The sequence below is a fragment of the Electrophorus electricus genome, chromosome 1 (genome assembly GCF_013358815.1).
Source record: "Electrophorus electricus isolate fEleEle1 chromosome 1, fEleEle1.pri, whole genome shotgun sequence".
NCBI classification, from domain to species: Eukaryota; Metazoa; Chordata; class Actinopteri; order Gymnotiformes; family Gymnotidae; genus Electrophorus; species Electrophorus electricus.
This window is the reverse complement of record NC_049535.1, coordinates 27,341,285-27,350,117: the sequence shown is the minus strand read 5'-3', so window position 1 is coordinate 27,350,117 and position 8,833 is coordinate 27,341,285.

The following is an 8,833-nucleotide window of genomic DNA, read 5'->3' as shown; positions in this document are numbered from 1 at the left end:
AACAAAAGCAAAAGCACATGGATGGAGACGGGGAGGAGCAAGGAAACAAAAAAGCACATGGATGGATGAATCTTATATGGATAGATAGATGGATGGATGGATGAATCCCATATCTGTAATTGCTGTCTCCTCGATTCCTCTCTCCTACCTTCTCTAGACCATGACCCGGAAATCAATCACACTTTGCCAACTTTAAGGATTTATCAGTTAAATCCACTTGGAGGAGGAGAGAGGAGGCTTTTAGAACAAGGTGCATCCTATGTAGATTTTTTTTTTTTTTTTTTTTTTTTAATCACCGTGTGTGATGCATGCACATCTCCACCCCAGCCACATCTAGTTCAGTTTAAAAGCCATGATGGGAGCAGCATCTCTTCATAAAGTGCAATTAATTCTGTCAACTTCATTTTGTTCTGGATTTCATATTGATCTAATAACTGGCCTGTTTAGGTTTTCATGTTCCGTATATTGTTTACATTTGTGAATACACAGATTAAGCATGTCCTTCTGATTATCACTGCGGCATATGTTTTGTGATGCAACAGAGGGTGGGTGTGTATTTAAAATAGCTCCTTTTGGACATCAGCAGATCAGTAAAAATCCAGTGACGGATGATACATGATATTGCCAATATCCAAAAGGTGGTTTTGTAAGGTGCAGTGTAAATTGTCATTTATTATTATTGTTATAATTTTCAAATTCTAAGAAAGAACAAAACGAGTTAAATCCAAATGCTAAGAAAAGTATCATAAAAAACAATGGACAATACCTAGCAACTTTAGCTTTTATAGCACGATAACACATCATCAAAAAGTGATGTCGCATGAAAGTGATGAACAAGGACATCTTCATTCGTAAATCCATTTGCGCTGATTCCACTGTCCTCACATCTTTCTCTTGCATATTTTCCTTGTCTCTTCAGAGGGAGGAGCTAAGACACAAAGAAAGGAGGCAAGGGGAAAAAATGAAGATGAGCCATTAAAATTTATGAAGTCCGCCCTATGACTAAGATGAAAGGCTAGATACTGATGTCTTTTGTTTTGTACTTCATATTTGCTCATCCGTCATTGGGTGTATAACCCCCAGTGCACACTCCACGCATGGGAGACGCATAAAGACGCATGAGATTTAGATAGGAAATGAAAGATCATGTGCTCTGCATCTTGGATGAGTTGCTGTAACAGCCACTTACAGATTTATATCGCCATCTTCTGGTTGAACAGTGGCATTACAGTAATTTGTAACTCGTCAGTTGTAAATTATTGTTCATAACCTTTTGTCCTTTTTATTTATATATATATATATATATATATATATATATATATATATATATATATATATATATATATATATATATATATATATATATAAAATAAGATGTTGGCCCACCCTTTGCAGGTATAACAGCTTCAACTCTTTTGGGATGGCTTTCCATAAGTTTTAGGAGTGTGTTTATGGGAATCTTTGACCATTCTTCCAGAAGCACCTTTGTGAGGTCAGACACTGATGTTGGACAAGAAGGCCTGGCTTGCAGTCTCCACCCTAATTCATCCCGAAGGTGTTTAGGTCAGGATTCTGTGCAGGCCAGTCAAATTCTTCCATACCAAACTCACTCATCTATGTCCTTACGGACCTTGCTTTGTGCATTGGTGTACAGTCATGTTGGAACAGGAAGGGGCCATCCTCAAGCTGTTCCCACAAAGTTAGGAGCATGAAATTGTCCAAAATCTCTTGGTATGCTGAAGCATTAACAGGTCCTTTCACTGGAACTACGGGGCCGAGCCCAACTCCTGAAAAACAACCCCACACCATAATCCCCCCCTCCACCAAACTTTACACTTGGCACAATGCAGTCAGACAAGTACCATTCTCCCGGCAACCGCAAAACCCAGATTCGTCCATCGGCTTGCCAGACGGAGAAGCATGATTCTCTAGAGTCTATTGGCGGTGTGCTTTACACCACTACATCTGATGCTTTGCATGATGTAAGGCTTGGATGCAGCTGCTCAGCCATGGAAACCCATTCCATAAAGCTCTGTACGCACTATTCTTGACCTAATCTAAAGGCCACATGAAGTTTGGAGGTCTGTAGCGATTGACTTTGCAGAAAGTTGGCGACCTCTGCGCACTATGCACCTCAGCATCCACTATATTTATGCCTATAGACTTCCAGTCTCCTAAACAACTGTTGTTGTTTTTTCAATTGCTGCCACCCTCCCCATTTCTGCATTCCATTCTTGAAAGGAGGGAGTTCCTGCTACCTTCCACCCTCTGAAAAATATTTGTCAACCAATAATAATGCTAATTAATACCCACTTCTCATAATGTTTATCCTCAAAAGGTAGGATTGAGGGATCACTTTAAAAATATAAAGGGGCAAAAGGAAATGTGAGTCCCCAAGACATCAAAAAATGTATTTAAGTATTGCAGACCAAAAGTCTTGATGTACAATAGACCCACAATGCATGTATAAGATTCCCTTCCTATAATTAACATTGCCAGCAAACTGCAGAGTCCTTTAGTGCCCAGTAATACCTGTGCAAAATGTTACATTGAATAAGATGCACTCTGTGGTCTCTAGATAATGCTTTAGAATTGTGGCATATTCCAACCCGTTTGTTTTTTTCCCCTAATTCTCTCTCCCAGTACAGAGCATGCTCCATTACCAAAGTGTTTCACTAACATGGAATAGTAAATTGAGGCTTCACACCCTCTGCTATAACACCTTGAGTAACTCAAACCAAAAATATCAGCAGGATGGTAAGCGTGCTGGCCCAAACCAAAAGCTGTATACAACAAATGACACAGTTGCATATATCTCCAGAAGTGGAACCTAGATACACTGTGAGAAACTGTGACGAGCACCTCAAATGTCTTCAGTCTGTTTTGTTCATAGAGATTGTCCAGTATTCAAATACCCTTATTTGACCAGTACTTCCATAAAAATGGGGACTTACTTTGGATTTACAAGACACTTGAAGTCATATTGAGACAGGGATTTAAGTTAAACAGTCTTATACTTTTCCTCAATGTTGAGTGTAGATGGGTGATAACAGGGGGAATTTTCAGTTGCTGAGAAAGCTTAGCAGAAATACACTGGAGTGAAAGTGGAGTATGAGTTCCATACCATGCCAAGGGTGAGCGCTTTCTGGGGGGAGAGACCAAAGTTCCAGGTGTCTCAGAGTAAAAGCATAATAATAATGCACATTTTGGCAATCCCAGTCAACCTTTCACAGTTGGTGTATGTAGTTTACCTAGTTGTCTTTTACCATTCCAAGAGAAAGTCTTGATTTTTATATCAAATTGCTTAAAAGATGCCAAGACTTTTAATGGAAGTTACTGAAATATATAATGAATCTATGGTATACAATTAATCTTCAAGTCATTCACCTTTCCTGTAATAGAGTAGACCTTTCCATGTCCCATTAATTTTTTAAATAATGGATCCAAATTCACTTTCACCAAATCAGTTAGCTTGGGTGGAAATAAAATACAAAGCTTCTTACTACCCTACTTACACCATTGAAATGGGCCAGGATGAAATATTGTGTTGGGCAGAAATCTGTCAAGGGAGAAGCCTCAGATTTACCCAATTACCCTTCTAACCTGAAAATGTAGAGAATGCATTAACAGGTCTGAGCAGTGCACCAATTTGCTTGGTTCAGAGACAAGCAATAGAATGTCACCTGCATATAATTTCAGTTTATGAACCAACCCTCCAACTAAAACCCCAGGCAAAACATGCTCTCTTATAGCAGCTGCTAAGGGTTCCAGGGCTAGGCAAAATAGTAAAAGGGAGAGTGCTGATCCTGATGTCATGTCCCTCTACCAAGACTGAAATATGCTTAGACTTGCACATTAGTTTGTAGTGCCACTTCTGGTTTATTATATAATACCTGGATCCACTTTCTAAACATGATCCCAAAGCCAAACTCTTCAAGTAATTAACCCTAGTCCACGATATCAAATGGCATTAAAGCCTCTAGAGAAATGGCAGCTATGCTAAGTGTATCTGCTACTGAACACATTTACACATCGCCTAATATTATCATATGATGGGCTGAATAAAACCAACCTGGTAAGTATGTATAAGTGATGTAATTACCTGACTCATTCTCTTTGCTTGGCTCTTGGAAAGAATTTTGATATTACTGGCATTAAAGAATTCAGTCGGTAACTTTTACAATCACATGGTTCTTTATCTTTGTTAAGGATAATGTAATTAAAGCTTATCTGAGCTAAGGAAATTTAATTTTTATGTTTATAGCCCCCTTACCTATCAAAATGGCAAAAATCTTGGGATAGGAAAGTTTATTGCAGCAAAAACTCCATTAACACCTTTCGCAAAAGTTCCCCAGCAAAACACTTTAGCTAGCTAGGCTTCGCTTGCTAAACAAGTCTTGAGCTGCAGAAATTGAGTGCATGATCTTTATAGCCATCAAGTAGCTATCAAAAGAGCAGAAATCTTGAAAAGGGTGCAGACATCTAGAAGGAAGGTATTTAGTCTAACATCAGCCAATATACACAGGACAGGGAACAGACTTCTGTACAGAGAGAGAACAGGAGAGAGGAGAGGGGTGGATAGATGGGGAATGGGTGTAGGAAGCCTTAGAGGCCTCAACTCTGAGGATGTTATCAGTTCTTAACCTTGGTGTGTTCTTTCACAGTGCACTGATGTGCAGAGAGCCCAGTATTTTTATTAGTTCAGGCAGCAAAATTATTTATATTTGTGTTCGAATAAAAGGGTGTCCATGTTGGAAAATGGGGTAGGGGCTGGGGGGACAGAAAATGAATACAATACAAAAATACACTGCTGTGAAAGGAACTATAGAACTAGTCTTCAAAAAGGGAGAGTGGCCAAACTATGACGGTAACTAACTAGAAGACAACAGAGCTAACAATGGAGCTAACTAGTTCTTGCTAACTTCAAAAAGCTCTGCTACATCTGGGGGGGGGGGGGTCGGTGGAGTATGTAGGTGAACTACATAATGTAGGCTAATCTCTTCCATACTTCTCTTCACATATTGCAAGTCCATCAGAAACACAAAAGAGGCATAACAATGTACTATGTTTTGCCTGGAGTTTAATCAGGCTGCACTGTTCCTTGTCAGTCTGTGCTCTCTTTCCCCTTCAATGTCCTGTTCATGTTACATCAGCACTAGGAGGTGGAAGACAGACGCCCACCATGGCAGTCATGAGAAAACACTAGCCATTTGTCATTGTTTTTTCTTCCCAAAAACAAATAGTTAAAAAAAAAATGTATGCAATAAATAAAGCCATTATTTGTGCTTTTCCGAATACCATATACAGATTCAGCTCAACCCTTATTATGCACATCTCACTATGCCACAGAGAAAAGTCACACAGGCATTCAGAAGATGTATAGAAGCACATAGCAAACTTAACATAAAACAAAATCAGAAACAACCACAAATCAACACAAGCATATAAGATCTATAGAAACTGCATATGAATTCATTCAGTATCTGCCCTTGATTCTCCGTATTGGAACACTCAGGGCATATTAATGAACAAGTTTCACTTCTGCTGGATAATATATAAACTAAAGGCAATTGGTTTTGCATAATCATGTTCTTGTGTATCCCATGGAAGAAGTATCAGAAGAGAATATTTAAAAACTCCACCTAATCTGCACAGCTGCACTTGTGTAGATATCTACAGAACTGGTATTAGCCTTTGACTGAAGCAACTTTGTTTAACAGTAATCTGTAGATACCAGTAATATCTGCACTAAGTTCCTGTTATTTATTTATCTTCTGTAATTTATTATAATGAAATGGGATTAATTATGGAGGGTGGAAATTCCATTTAATGTTATCCAGGAGAGGGAGCTGTAGACCAGTCTTTGAATTATAGTATATTTTACAGAATTCTTTATTTTCGTTTACATTTACGGCATTTGGTACACGCTGTTATCCGGAGTCACTTACAAAGGTGCTTTATCTGAATTTGACAGTTGTTTCAATATTTCAACTGAAATCCTAACTTATTTCAATAATTCAACGCTGTCTTGATGCATCTAATCCATTTATGTGTGTGTGTGTGTGTGTGTGTGTGTGTGTGTGTGTGTGTGTGTGTGTGTGTATGGAGACTAGGTGCTAGGTCTAAGTTAGTCAGTGTCATTGTGTGTCAAAGTCTGTCACAGTGTACTACTAGTGCTAGCACATAAACACTTTAACAGTATACCAAACTATGACACTATAACTAAATACCAAATTAGATTTAGCATTCACACATAATGATGTATAATAATAGGGTATGATAGATTATGACACTATGACTAATGTAGACCTAGCATCGATACATTGTGATCGATACTGTGATTAACCTGTACTAGCACTTACACACTGTGACAGAGTATGACACACAATGACACTGACTAACCTAGAGTTAGCACCTAGTCTCCATCAGTTTGGCCTACAATGTAAGCTGAGGAATTCCAGTATAAGTTCCCTGTAAATGTTTGAAGGAAGGAAGCAGGCAATAAATCAGGGTGGAACGCCACTGTAGGCCATTGTGTTTCTACACTCAGCCTGCTTCTCCATTTTACAGAGAAAGTGGCCACTTCATGTCACTGCATTGCTGCATTGCTGAGGTGTTGATAACTCCTGCATATCTTATTTGAAGAGACCTAATGGTCTGGCTGGATCAGAAGCGCTAGCAATGTATTAGCCCAGCAACTAGTTATCACTAGACAGTGAATTTGAGAGAGTGCTATATATTTTTGAAATTTGTGCGTAAACAACGGTTTTTAAACATGGAAGTAGCTGGACTACTTGCCTAGTCTAATTATACCAAAGTGAGTTAGCTACATTTCCTGTGAAGGCAGGAGTGTCGTGGATTAAAATAAATCATTAGAATGCCAAAGTGCATGCTGGTGGTGTCATTAGTGGAATGAAAAATCAATGACAGTGTGCAATCTCTACCCAAATCAGTTTCATGCTAGGTTGCTAAGGTATCTGCTGGAATCTTTCCTTTTAGAAACTCCACATAGCTAGTGTGAGGAGGCAAAAAAAAAAAAAAAAATGCTTTGTCTTTCAGCGCTCTGTGAGCAACCCAATAGCAGTGGTGGTGTCACTCTGACCTATAGCATAGCATGGCCAGCTTCCCCTCTACTGTCTCATCATCTTGTTGAGCTCAGAGTAGAGTATCTCTCCCCTGACTAAAGCAGAGGATTCAAGGTGTTTCGTGTGTGTGTGTGTGTGTGTGTGTGTGTGTGTGTGTGTGTGTGTGTGTGTGTGTGTGTGTGTGTGTGTGTGTGTGTGTGTGGTTGTAGTTTTTGCAGGGGGGTTGCCTATACTTCATCATGTTCATTTTTAGCAGCAGATGTTTGGCACTGTTGCCTTTGGGAACAGGTGGTGCATTTCCTGGCTGTGCTTGAGTGGATATATTCAGCTTCGTTCTTATGATGTGTGAAGACTGGCAAGATATGCGCACTCACTCCATCAATTAATTGATGTATTTTATATGCCACATTGCACTCCAAGTAGAGATGCAGGGACTGGTCCCTGCCATGGGTGGTTGCCTGAGGCATTCTTAGGACATCGTCAATTGTAGAGATGCAAAGTGCCAAGCCACGAACAAAGGGAAAATAAACAGAGTGACAAAGTTATGCTGCAAAGGAACATGACTTTTCAGAAGGGAATTTCTGAATGAAGGGAATTTCCCATGAATGCACAAAGCTGAATTAACAGTGTAATTCAGCTTTGTGCATTCATGGGAAATTCCCTTCTGAAAAGTTCAACTATTCAGCAAGCAGACTATGTTTAGAAGCAGACCAGGGCTTCATGTACCAAACGCTTCATAGTGTTAAGATTATCTTAAATGAAAGAGCCAGTGTTCCGTGTCATACTTACTCTACCATTTAATGATGATCTTTGTGTTATGATGCTTTTGGGAAACCAGCATAGTTTTTACAGTAGTCTGTAAATGACACATTCATTTTATTGGTAAACTACATTTAGATGATAGTATTTTTAAGCACATTTCTAAGTCCTTAAATCAACTTGCGCTCCAGATGAAATGCCTCCTAAAGCACTAGTTAAAGTGGAATTTAAACTCAAATACCTTTGGACAAAAGAAAGTGGTTCTTGTCTGAGCTGCTAATTGACCAAGGAAACTAACATTTGGAGCAGCAAGTAAAACCTCAAATATTAACAGCTCATTCAACAGTACACTGCCCTTCCTCTGAACAGTGTGCATGACAGTTTCTCAAGTAAAGTTCTACCTCTATATGCCATTTTCCATGGTGTACTTAGGCATGAATAATTCTTCTTGCTTATTTCACCCATAAACTATGGTGAGATGGGGAGGAGGGGGCTGTATCTCAGTCATGCATGTTCAAGGTTGGTATATAATGGTGTTGATGCCTGCAGCGGTTGTCGTAGGCTTCTCTAGTTCTGTATGCTAACGTTATCTCAGCTCTCACAAATGCTAATTTGACCCCATCACAAGTGTAATTCACATCACTTTAGCTCTGGATTGTTCGAGTGATTTTTTTTTCTTCTTCTGTCTCTCTTTCTTTTAGAGAGAATAGCAACTTTTTACAAAGATGATATGAGTGCATATTCAGGATGACAATATAGATCCTTTAACAACAGTCCTTTAACAGTAACTGCATGCTTAACTTGCAAGTCAATAGGGTCTGCCTGGTATGAGAATGGTGCTTTGGCAAAGTCTACACATAAATGAGTGTGGAAAGCTTTTTGGATCGGGCTCTTAATAAGGCCGTCAATCAGCACGGCCTACCACGTGCCTGTGATGAATCATATGCTATCAAACATACGCTATTGCGTGTAAACGGCCCACATCACAG